The sequence below is a fragment of the Patagioenas fasciata genome, chromosome 7 (genome assembly GCF_037038585.1).
Source record: "Patagioenas fasciata isolate bPatFas1 chromosome 7, bPatFas1.hap1, whole genome shotgun sequence".
NCBI classification, from domain to species: domain Eukaryota; kingdom Metazoa; phylum Chordata; class Aves; order Columbiformes; family Columbidae; genus Patagioenas; species Patagioenas fasciata.
In genome coordinates, this window is record NC_092526.1 from 30,195,264 (window position 1) to 30,208,498 (window position 13,235).

General features: G+C 37.7%; 2 long non-coding RNA genes across 3 annotated transcripts in view; both read left to right on the forward strand.

Annotated features, from left to right (window-relative positions):
• Positions 1-5,590, forward strand: LOC139828368 (uncharacterized). The gene is made up of 3 exons (XR_011739884.1): positions 1-346; positions 2,506-3,408; positions 3,757-5,590. It is a non-coding gene; the product is annotated as an uncharacterized lncRNA (long non-coding RNA).
• A 623-nt stretch (positions 5,591-6,213) lies between these two features.
• The window catches only part of LOC139828369 (uncharacterized), an 88,291-nt gene continuing 81,269 nt past the window's right edge, over positions 6,214-13,235 (forward strand). For both annotated transcript variants that reach the window (XR_011739885.1, XR_011739886.1), the window contains exons 1-3: positions 6,214-9,061; positions 9,935-9,986; positions 10,247-10,407. This is a non-coding gene — a long non-coding RNA (uncharacterized lncRNA). The remainder of the gene's footprint in view (positions 9,062-9,934; positions 9,987-10,246; positions 10,408-13,235) is intronic.

The window sequence follows — 13,235 nt, forward strand, 5'->3', positions numbered from 1 at the left end:
GAAAAAACAAGCTCCCACTAGTGAATCTGCTGCTCTGCTCCTGCAGTGTTGGGGCTTTGTTGTGGCTCCCTGTGCTTCTGCTGGCTCTGCTCATGGAGAACGGCACATCAGCGAATCCTTGTGCTTTTGTCTCCGCTGGCGAGAGTGTTACTGCTGTTGGATTTGGTTGCTTAGCAGAGAACAACAGTGCTTCCCTGCAGCACCCGTGTGTTGTGACATCATCAGAATAACTGACAAAATGACACGGCTGAACAGCCTTCCGACACTCGGGCAGCATCGGATTCCTGATGCCAGTTGCCGCTGATGCCCTCGCCGTCCTTGTGAGAGCTCCCACGGAAACTGCTGTGTAAGTGATGGAGATGGGCAAGACCAGGGCAAGAGGAAGGGGCAGATGCCACTAGATCACTACTATATCAGTTAGGGACAGAACTTCTACCTGAGGTGGTGTGAAATGAGAGGAAAAAAACAGGTGCTGTTTTTCCATTTTGGGATTCTCATCCTATAGGTCTGGTGTTAGGAATTAAACACCAAGACATTGTTATCTTGTTGCTGCACAAAGCACATTGAAGATTGACATAATTTAATTTAAAATAAAATGACATTTTAGATTATTCTGGTTTTAGCAATAAAGGATTAACAACTACAATTTGAATTTTATACAACAGTTACTAACACATGTTTTCAGATTTCACAGTTAAATGCTCTGCCTGTGCATCAACATCAGAGCACAAGGCTCACCTCAAAATTCAGATATTGTAGGAGTTTAATTTGAAACCTTCAAACTTTCTGAGGTTCAGTCTTCACTGTTTCTTGAATAGCAGCAGACCAAATAAATCTGTCATGGCTTGAAATAACCACAACTGATTAGAAGAAAGCGGTCATAAGTTCTGAATATTTTTTTTCTCTTTATGGTAGTTTATCCCAAATTCAAGCTACCTCAATGGTTTCACTCAGGACCTGACAGAAGCACTTTGTTTTCAGGTTCAGCATAAGACTTCAGCTATTTCTTTGCCTGCTGGTTTTGTTTTCTTTTGCTTGGATAGAGGCATTTTGAAAATTAAATGGAGGAGTCAACATCAGCTCTGCTCAGCAGGGACCTGAACTTGGAGATCAACTCTCATTCAGATGGTGTTATTAAGTGATCCTTTGGAATATACAGATGCCTGTTATTCCATTAAGCACATCCTCATAAAGATGCGTGTTCTGTTTTCATTATGGTGTACAGGAAGTCTGATAGGGAGCCTGAATGTACCCTAGTTGTTTTGTATGACTTTATAGAGACATTTTCATAAGGTTTGCATCAAACAAGCTACAGGAGGTCAAATACTATGCTGGTGAGGATAGGTGTACTTGAATTGATGAGTAATAACATTTTTCCGTAGTGTAGGGAAATGGATGCTATCAGTGCAGCACTGCCATTATACCAGCTTGAGTGCTCACTGCCACTGTGGCTTTTTTTCACTAGCTCTCTTATTCCTGAGATGATAGAAGCAGCCACAGTCAAAAGCTCTTATCTCCAGTCTCCAGATGGAGAAGAGAAGCATGTGGTAGGCTAAGGGTGAAATTTTCAACAGAGATGGCTAAGTTACTTAGGTCCCTAACTCCTATTTTCAGAAGTGATTTTCAGAAGTGACCTTTTTAAAGCGGCTGTTTTGTTCACAATAAACTAATCTACTTAGTTACTATAGGAAACATGCAGCTTTATATTAATCATACGACAAAGAGGATGAAAGGGAAAGTTCCACAGAATAGAGAGGGAAGAATGTAGCTCTGTCCCGTATCTATTTGAGCAACTGACAGACTTTGTGTTGACCCCTTTCTTATTCCTAGTTTATGAAAGACAAGATATTTTTTAAAGCTACAAGGATTTTTTTTATTTTTTTTTTTAATCTCAGATGTGAGGAGCTGCTTCTCTCTTACCTTTCACCCACTCAGTCCCTCGTTTCTATAGATTCTCCTGATGTTTGGTGTTCCCAGAAGGATGAAATTGTCTTGGCCTCTCTTCCTTCAGAAAAATCATTAGGAAAAGCAAAGGGCTCTTGTACTCCATTTTGCTTCATAAACAGGCCCTGTTCTGACGTTTCCTTATAGATCAAATATTGGTGTCGTACCCTTTGAACAACAAGGATCTAGTTTGCTCCAGAATTGTACATGATGTCCTGGAGGGCAGAGAGCTCTTGAAACATCTGATCTATGTCAGGTCCTTTTGGCTTAACTCTTTCTTTGGAGTGATATACATAGACTGAATTTGAAAAGACTCTTTTGTAATTCTTTCACCATCCTGGCTTAGATTAATTCTGAATGAGTTATCTTCCTTTCCATCCAACACTGGTGAAGGTTTGTTCTTGTCAGAGCTTATGGAGTTAGACAGCACCTGAAAAGAAATGGCTTTGTCTCTGTTGCTTTTAATAATTTTTTTACCTCCCTCTTGAGAAGAAACCTAGGATCTGCACCTTGTGATGGAATTGGGATGCTTGTTATTGTTTTGTTCCATTCTTGTTTCAGGGGATCTGGAGTAGCGCTTGTGACTGGATTTCCAGAAGAGCCTGTTTAAGAAAGGTTTGTCTGAGCACTCTGTTGGAGGTAGCATTGGTTGTCAAGATCTTTCCGTGTCCTTCTAACTCTTTTGAACATGCAGCTGCTCTAATAAGAATGTTTACTATTAATAGAGACACACAGAGTTTATCTCATGGCAGAATTCAGGCATTCACGAGCAAGAAGGGTCACCAGGATTAAAAGGTTTTTCTGCTAAATATAACACCATTCAAATCTCTCTGCTGCTTTTTCCAGATTCGCTCTGTATACTTATCAACTATGGATTTCACACAAGAAATGTCAGGTAGTCAAAGTGCAGATAGCTCATCTTGTTTTGTGGGTGAAAGGTGATTTCTGTGCCCCCGATTTTATAACCCTCCTTCTGTGCTCCCGAGCGTGCCCCAGCATCACACCGCACGTGCTGCTGCCTTCAAGACACGTCAGGATCCTCTCCAGCCCCAACCTCAGAAATTTTTACAGGTGTCCAGTTATGATCTTCTGTTGATTATATGATCTCTCTAAGATGAGCACGGAAATAGATTTATTTAGGTGAATAGAGTGAATCTGTATTGGCACAGTACATTTTTAAAGTGACTTAATAATTTGAGTTTTAGGCAAAAGGCAAGTACTCTTCACAGCCAGCTGCTTTAGCTGACTTCGCAGCTGAGTCTTACCAGTCGTATAGAACAAAAACATCGAGCTGGTAAGGGGATTTCACACACGTGTAAAAACTACTGGTTTGGGGTTGGGGTTTTTTGGTTTTGTTTTTTTGTTTGTAGTTTTCCTACGGCTGGTAGAAGCACTGGCTAGAAAGATAAAAATATACCCAGCTCACCATGAACAAGACAAGATTCATTCTTCACTCAGATTTGTGTAAGTCAAACTGCATTCTACATGACTGAGATTCATTCAGATGTCATTTGCTTGTCTTTCAGAGAAACAGCTTTCATATTTTCCTTGCACCTGTAACCCATCTATGCTTTAGTCTGAAAGCAGCACTCACTATTTTTTTTTTTTACATTGAGTCCTAGCTGCCTTCAGTTTTTGCAGTACCTTCTCTGATGAAGGCAGACAATCAGGATTGCTTCTGGTTGAGATGAGAGTATTGTCAGTCCTCACTATAGGCTGCATGGGCATATTTTCCATAGCTGTATGAAAAATCCTAGATGTTAGCAATGTTCTATGTGGCAGTCTTGTGATAATACTGTGCTTTCCTTACAGTACTACTTCTTCAGTTCTTCTCGAACTGAGCTTGCTAGTGTGCATGGAGCCTTAAAACTGCACAGGTAAAACAAAGCTGGCCAGTTTACTTTAGTCACTTCTTTTTCTCTCAGGTGATAAATAATTCTGATTTAAGATGTTTGAAGCTAGACCTCATTCTGCATATAACTCCTGACCTTCCTACTGTGCTCCCAGCTCTTTTTTAGAAGAGCTGAACATACATCCAGGAATTCCTGAATGCTGGTACATTGTTAAGGCCTGAGATAAACATTTCTGAGTGGTTTTGTTTCTCAAAATGATCTTGCTTAATAGAATATTTTTGCTTTTGTTGTGTCAGTTTCACAAGAGTAAAGATGGGACCTATTTGGTGAGTCATGGCTGCATCCACATGTTGCTTCCTGCTTCTAGTCTCATCACAAAATAGCAGAAGCTCTTATACCTCTATCCATCATTCTTCTGTTACCAGTAAGAACCTACCCTGTAGCCCTTTAACATCTGGTTAAACTCCTCTGTGTGTTTCAGCTTCGAAAGGTAAAATGCTCAGAGCTTTTTTTTCCACCTTTGACCTTGAGTTCATCCTCTTCAGCTATGAATGTTCTTTGATGTGTATTTTAGCATTTTCTGGCTAAATGCCCTTGCCTAAGGCCTTTAGTTATTTTGAATGCTTAGACATTTTAATTTAAATAACTGATGAGATATTAACTCTCCTGTGACAGAAACACACATTAGGAGCCAGGGTCCATTCTACTAAGCTGTTGCATTTTCATTTCTTTGAGCTGTTCTTGCTATGTGGGTGCAAAACTGAAATTATTCAGTGTTGCAGTTAATCATTCTGCTTTAAGCCTTCTGCAGCACTGCTAATTTTGTTTACAGATGCAAATAGGTGCCTGAGCTCTTAACTTTGCTGACTAAGAGCCTAAGGATGTCTTAAAACTGAAACACGGTATCGTGCCTTCAAAAATCTGACCACAGGTGCCTGTGACTCACTGAGCAGTGTCCCTGTGTTTCTGAAAAATGTGGTGGTACATAGATTTCCTGTCAATAAAACATTGGTACTTTACCTTGAAACATTTAGCAGTCACAGAATGAACACACCTTTAATGCCGGTTCCGAAATATATACGGTTGTCTGTCAGAAGGCCATCATCACCCTGGTTAATTTCAGGGTATTTGTAAAGAATAATAGGTACTTCCAGGGATGACTGAACACTGGGCATCTCTGGTACCTTCTGGGAATTGCCTGGGTACATTGACTAGAGAGGAAACAATTATCTGGAATTTTGAAATATCAATTGTGCTTAGACTTAGCTGGGATAAAGTCAGACCTAACGGATTTATCCAAGCCAGAAAACCAAGTATGATGTTTGGAGATGAACTTGGAGGGAAATAAATCCCCATTCAGGAATGTGTTCACCAGTGTGTAAATATTAAGCTCATGCATGATAAACCCCAAATCTAAAGCAGTTTTTTTAATTGTACTTTGTTGAAAAGTTGTTGCACAATATTACAACAACAAGTAATACAGTAAATATTTGGGGGTAGGGTGCCCAAATATAAATGTCTACATTAATAAACAGTTTTTCATACATGGTTCTGATACAACTCACTGAAAAAATCCCTGAGAAAATATTTGACTGACCGGACAGATTGCTTTTCAGTGATGTGATGTCAGTCTGCAGAAGAACAAGACTTTTAATTGATAGGGAACATTCCCATTCTGTCAAATGATTGAAACATTGTCACACAAAAAGGGATAAGGAGAAAAGCTGCAAAAGTTAACTTAAGTAGAATTTAAGAGCATTAATTTTCGTTCAACTGTCATGATTTTTTTTAAAAAGACAAAAATAGTATAAAAGAAGTAGTTTCAGAAACCTGTTGTCTAGTTTTTTATCTAAGATTGTGTTAAAAAAAAATATTGCATGTATGTAAAATGTGCAAAAGACTTTAAAACTGCAAAGGGTGTGAATTGCAAATGTTGCGATACTTCCCTATGGTGATCTGTAGACAGCTTTACTGATTACTTGTGTTTTTTATTCCCATTTCTAAAGAGAAATATCAAAGGGAAAACACAGCTAAAAAGTTTTGTTCTGAATAGACAGGCATTGTCTTGCATACAAAATACTAATTTTTTTTTTTCGTATGTGATTTTTCGTATAGGAGGCACAAACAAGGCACTGACATAGCTTGCGTGTGGTTTTGTGGGCAAATGACTGCAACAGAAGCTGAATGTTGGACTTATGTCTGCAACTCAGTGAGATTGAAACTTGAGGGTTGAAAAAACAATGAACATCATTTGGTTTTGTGCAGATGCTTTTTATTTACAGATTCAAATGGTCAATTCCATGCAATTTATAACCCCTAGGATGTGTACCGTAGTTCTTATTAAATTCTTCTAACACATCTAAGTTAACATGGGGAAATGTGGAAAAAAAAGTTAAAAAAGGAAGTAGATTAGCAATAATAATTTTAGCAAGTATTAGCCATTTAGCAGGTCCTGGTTTTCTGTTTATTTTCTCACTTCAGTTTGTCTAGAAGAAAGGAATTCATTAATTAAGTGCATTAATATAATTGATTTTAGCGACTTGCAAGAAAATTGTGTAACATCTTCACATGACTCCAGTTTTCAAGCCCAATAGATAAAAATGGAAACCAATAACAAGATTATTTGTGCACTCAGAGTAACTCAATGCTTTGCAATAGTTTCGAAGCTTGGGTTGTCTGTTCATTGCAAATAGCATCCGTGCTCAATCACATTCTGTCCATGAGGAGGTAGGGCTTTCAGAAGTAATGAAAGCATCTTTAGAGATGGTTTGCACTAGAGAGCTAACAATTTCTGGAAAAGACAATTGGGTTGATTCCACAGGTACTGCAGAAGGGAAAACTGTTTCAGATGAAGTGGCAATTATTTCATGAATCATCTCAGGATTTCACAGAAAGAAGAGGAGTATTATTACCAATTATTCTTTATAAAATGAGTTTAGCAACACGCTATCATCTAAAAAGGAAAACTGAAAGGTTGCTAAATTGGATATTTAAATTTTTCTAATGAGAATGAAGTGAGTTGATGAATGTTGAATCACTCCTTGGCAGTTTTTATACAAAGATTATCATTCATTCTCGTTCTTGCACTGACAGATGATATTTCTTGTTGAAACGAGGCATCGTGACTTTTGATAGAGCCTGCTGAAAATAGCGGACAAACTGATGTCCTTTGTAGGGCTGTGCTGTACATGCAGCTACAGCAGAACTCATTAGTTCCCATTTTGGACAATAACATTCAGGACAGACTCTATTCTTAGCAGTTTGGTGTTTTTCCTTAGAATTATAATCTTTCAGGTAACTTTTCAAAAACATAGAAATCGTGTTTCAACAATTCATACTGAATTTGTGCAGCCTCTTCTGTCTCCTAAAAGTAGCACATTGGTAAGCTAAATTCACCTACCAGGTGTAGCAGAGCAGACAAAGATAAAGGTGATATTCCCTCCTGAGTTGGGAAGAAGTTGGATTTCTCCTGCCTTCAGCTCCACCACTGCTTGCTCCTTCCTGGCGGCTGCTTTTCCTAACACGCCATTTGTACCATCTAGATAATAATAGCAAGTGTGATGGGAGACTGAAACTCTGTCCCTCACTTCCCCCATGATTACTATCTGTGGATAACTGTTCTCCAGGCTGAAGAGCATCTGGTCATAACTGAAAAAACACAATGATTCTATACACGGAATCAAAACCAAACAAACAGTATAGTCTCGTTTTTATGTTTGCTGCCTCTTGGTTTGTTCGAACGTAACTATGGAAGGCTCTAAGAATCTGCAGGTGAGGAGAAATTTTCCTATGGGAAGAACAGATTTGCAAGGGGCACAAGCTTGGAAATGGATGACAGGATTTCTGGAGCAGACTCTGTGTGTGGATGTAGGTAAATGCACCAGCATTATCTGCTGGGATTTGTCTGTCTTGTTGTTATTGATCAAAGGGGAAAGAAAATCCTGAGGATACTTTTTCATTTATAGGGAATCTAAGAAAAACAGTCCAAAAAGTGCTTTGGTTACTAGTCAAAAGGACAAACAAGAAGGAAATTATTAGATGGGTAATCAAATCATGATAACTTGGGTTTCACACACGTAATCTCAGAATGTTAGGGACAGGAAGAGACCTCAAAAGATCATCTAGTCCAATCCCCTGCAAGAGCTCATTGGAAATTGTGTTGACTTAACATGAAGCATCCAAAGGCAGTATTAATTCTTATTTCATCAGCAAGCACAGAATGATAAAGCTGCCAATGATCTAAACTCAGAGGTGAAAGAAAGAAATTAAAATGTCTAAGAGAACCAATTAGATATTAATTGTGACAGAAAGAACACAATCCATTGACTGAATTTGAGTAAGAGCTAATAATTCTGTCCATTTAACCTGAGAGTTGATCTAGTATTTTACATTACTAGTTTGAAAACTTTTACATATTGTATAGGAATCCTAAAAGTTTCTCTGCTTTTTTTTTTTCTTTTTCTTCTTTTTAGTTGTTTGTTGGAGTTTTGTGTTTAAGAGAATGCATGGATGATTTATCTAAAAGTCTTTCTGCAGGTAGAATTTAATTTGAAATTTTTTGAAATGTCAATGAAATGAAAACCACAAGTGTATTCATGCTGGTTAGTGTAGGAAATTCCCTTATTTTCCTTCATTTTCTGCTTCATGTCACTCCCCCATTTTACTCTCAGAAAAAAAAAAAGTAAACATTTTGTTCATATATTTTTAATTGCCTGGAGTGTCTCAATATCTACTAGCTGGGCAGTGTGGCTATTACATGTATACTTTATATATAACCATTATATATACCTGATTATGATGCTGGTACTAGTTTAGAGCATCTGAAGTGAGAGAACTTTGATTTCATTTGGGAGTTCCAAGTACAGAAGTCTTACAAATAATACATAATAAAAAAATCAGAATGAAATAATTAATTTCCACTTTGGTATACCATGGTGTATATACCACATTTAATAAATGAACTGTCATGCACCAAAGTTTTCTCATCTATCCATTGATAGATTTAGCAAGACAACAGTTGCTTTTCTTCCTACAGCTGAGATAAAAGATGCCTGCTTGTTACTGAAATATGAAATCAAGGATGCAAAATTGATGGGTTCTGTTAAGAAGACAAAAAGTTGGAGCTGACTCCCTGTCATGTTGTCTGGTCAACCATCGTTTTCACAGTGAGATTCGTATGTGTTCACAACAGTTTCCAACATCACACCACATCCTACAGCTTCTCTCTCCTGAAATAGAAGATGATACATCAGAAGCCTACCACAGTGAGACTAATTTCTGCAAATCAGTCAGCCGCACAGTTTCTAATGCACACAAATGAATTGCATATAGTGAAAAGCCATTTTGTTAAGAATTTATTAGAATATTATTTTGGGAATGGAAGAGTTAACAGCAGGCAAAGTGTACAACAGGTTGAGTATTCACAACAGGACAGCTGTTTTCTTAAAAAGTGATGTTGCTGTGCCCTGTGTGTTGTCTTAGGAAGGTTCTTGGGAAATCCTGCATTGTGGCTGACAACCTGTTCATCCTGTGCTTTTTGTTTTCACTATATTGTGGGGCTGGTCTGGAGTTCTTGCTGAGTTAGTAGTTGACGTGAAATACAACCTCCCGGTATGAACTTTCTTGCAGGGATGGAGAATGACTGTTCTGGATGCTGTGGAAACGGGGATTTTTTTTTTTTTAGCAACTATTTAAAGAGTGGTAAATCATAGCTGCAACTACCAACATTTCAGATGTTCGAAAGAAATGTAGCAGAGAACATTATTTTAATAGGAAACCCCCATTCTGTGCTCACGATGGCCTGACCGACCTTGTTCGTTATATTCAATTAGAGTTAATTACGGTTTTATCTTCAGTTCAGAATTCAGTTCAACATCGTGTCTGTACTTCACTAACAAAAAAACCTCACTGAGCTCACTGAGAACAATGTGTTTTCGATAAAAAGTAATAGACTGAATTAATAGGCTGAATCCTTGGATCTTAACTGAGTCTTTGTCAAGCAAATTACACTGAAATCTCACTTTCCGACCCTTCCCTCTATTTGAGTGAGTGTAGGAGAGTGTTCATTTTGTAGTCCCATTTTTATTGCCCCCACATATTTCTGACAAAACTTCATTTTGTGCTTCCTTACCTTGCAGAAGGAAGTTCCAGACAGTGTTATCCAAATGCTGAGGAGTATATAACCAGCAGGTAACTTACCTGTTTGTGTTTCAAATTTAGAGATGCACATTAATTATTACACAATTTAAAAGCAAACTTACCTGGGATTCATTTATTAATTGTATTTATCTCCATCTTGGACTGTTTAATATCTGTTTTCTGAATATAAGTAGTAATTCCTTTTCTTCTTATTCGGGAAAAAGTTGTGTTTTGTTTTGGTTTTTATAAAGGAAAAATATGCATATGAAGAAATGTTGAAAATGCCTCTCTATTTTGTTTCGTTCTTTTAGAGTTGTCTAATGCTGAACTTCAAGTGAACTAGAGAGAGAGATCTGGTTACGTGATTTTCCAGGTGTTTCTTTTTCTGAGGGAAATGACATCCATTCATCCAGAGAGCCCTGTCTGGATTCAGCAATGAGCACGTTCTACAGTCAGAAAAGGGACCAGACAGGTATTTGTGTCCTTCCTAGGAACAAATTCACAGAGAGCTCTTGTGTAAACAAAACTCCTGACAGTGTAGAATAGCAAAGCTGAGGAGAGCCCAGCAGGCTGCTGATGAATAAGCTGTTGAGTGGCAGCGGATGCTCATGAGTCTGCTGAGCATCTTCTCCTGGAATGCAACATAACTAGGGGTGCAGTGATCAGCGCACCTCTCACACTTCATTATTTGATATCTAAGCTGCCAGCAGTATAGACTGTAAACTACAAATTACAAACATCACTTGAGATGTACTTGGGCACATTTTTCAGCATTGCAGAAAAAAAATGTACCCGGTGCACTCCAAATAAACACATTTTTTGTTTGTTTATGGAGCTTGGAGCAAGGACAATTGTTCCATATACACACTGAGATAATACGGTTCATGGAAAAGCTGAAGCCTGTGGCCTCAATATAAGCTAAAGTTGGCTAGAACCAATATATGGTATTTGATTGCAGGAAAAAAAAAATATTACACAAATTGATATGGCATGGAACAGACTTACGACTTTCAGCTCAGATGGTTCTGGAACAGAGACCATCGTATGATCACAGGGCCGAAAGCAGTGAACCATCATTGTCTGTGCTGGCTGCCTTTGCCGCATGGGAGATCTTCACAGCAGCTTTAGAACAAAGACATTAGATCACCGTCACTCACAGAGATGAGAGCAGACACATATTGCTCCTCCAAGCAGCTGTTGTGTTCCACATCTGTCATAAGATTTCTGTAGCAGCTTAACTTGAAATTTATATCAGAAAGTGGCCAGCTACTAACTTTGCGTACAGATGTCTGTTGTATAGATTAACCAGACAAAGGATTCAAGGAAGAGAGTTGATAGTGGCTACATATTTTAAGCCAAATTGTTCATATAAAACCAGTCTGTGCCGAGTTCATTGTTTGTAAATACCACAGTGTTAACCCTTATTCATACAGCACATTACTTTGGATGGGATTAGGCAGAGGAAACTCTTAACAGACTATTTTTAGTGAACTACTGTCTGTGTAAGATTTGTAGGCTGAGCTGGTACAGAAGTGGACTGTTAGTACATTTTCCAGGAACTGGACAAATAAGGAATTAATAAAGCACTATGTCATCAGGTAGACTCTTGAAAATATCATTAAAACAGACTAATCTATGCAAGACATAATTTTAACTGAAAGATTTCTTTGCAAAATATTCATGGTACAGAATCCACCACTACTGCTGATTATTTCAATGATTGACTTCACCATTTAAAAACAATGCACTCTATTTCTAGTCTAAATAATGTTTCACCTTCCAGAACAACTTTTTTCCAATTAAGTAGTCATTTTTACTTTTTTTTTTTTTTTTTTCAGAAAGAGGGTAGATTTACTTGTAATAGGCTCATCTTTTAACATGATCCTTGAGTATTTTGACCCTCACTGATAGTTCAAGTATTTGTATCTCTTCACTGATTCCATAGATCTGCTGTGCACCAGCTGTGTTTTCCTTCCCTGAAGAACACCAAAGCATACAACAAGGTTCTTTACCAGTGGTTGATAAAGAAACTAACCTGTCAGAAACCAAAAGAAACTATTCTCAGGAACTAATAGCTTCTTTAAAGTTAGAAATCAGAGTCAGAAGACATGGTCAATTTTTAAAATTAAGTGAGATGCTTGAATGGTTGCTATTTAACATATTATTGTGGGATGAAAATAGGATGAATAGGAAAGTTTGCAGATGATAGAGATTATTGAAACTGAGGATGGCTACAGAACATCGTTCTACCCTTTCGCAGTGCCAAGTAAGCAGCAGATCAAACTTGATCATTTAAAAGCTGTGCACACAGGGGAAACAAACGAACAAAAACTTCACATATCATGACAGGTCCTAAATATGTCATTTCTGAAAGAGAATTATAATTTCTAGTTATTACAAATGTTAGCTCAGTGTTAGGTGGTGGGCAGAAAAGTGAAGGCATTAGGAAATACTGAAAAGGATGGGATGAAACATTATTATACAACTCCATACAGCTTTGTGGAACTCACATTTAAGTATATGCAAAAAGTCTGCTCACTTAATTTCAGAAAAAAGATATAGTAACCTAGAAAAACACAGAAAATAATGATCAGAGGTACAGAACACCATTTGTATGCAGAGGAAATTAAATAACTAAGACTCTATAACTTACAAACGAAATGAGCATGAATGGTTTTATAGAGAAGAGATCTATATGATCCTGAAAGGTACAGGGAAGTCTTGAGGGAATGATTATTCACTATTCAAAGGACACAAGCCAAGGAAAACGAAATGAAATGATCAGGCAGACAGTTTGTATGAAATGAAAATAAGAACCTTTTTGTTATGCATAATTAAGTTGAGAAATTCACAGCCATGGAATTTTTTTAGATGTCACAAGTCCTGACAGCTTCAAAATATGATTAAATGATGGAGAGACACATAATCATGATACCATTGAGGCAACTGTCAGTTTGGGAACTGCTGGAAGCTCAGAGACAGAGGCAGTATCATTCCATCCCAGGCTCATAGACTTCTGAGCTCCTACGAATGGCTGTTTTTAAAGGCCAGATACTGGCCTAAATGAATCTTTTATTTGATGAGTACAGGCATCCCTATAATCTTTATATGTCTGATGGAAATTCAAAATGCTAGTGTGCCAGTCAATCTGTCAAATATATAGTAATCTTTCCACTTGAATGGAATAATCCTCTGTTTAAAAACATTATTGTAACCATCTTGGTTGCAACATGATGCTAGAGCCTAAATCCCCCTGAAGTCCAGGAAGACGTAAATGTTTTCTATAAAATCAGTTATTTC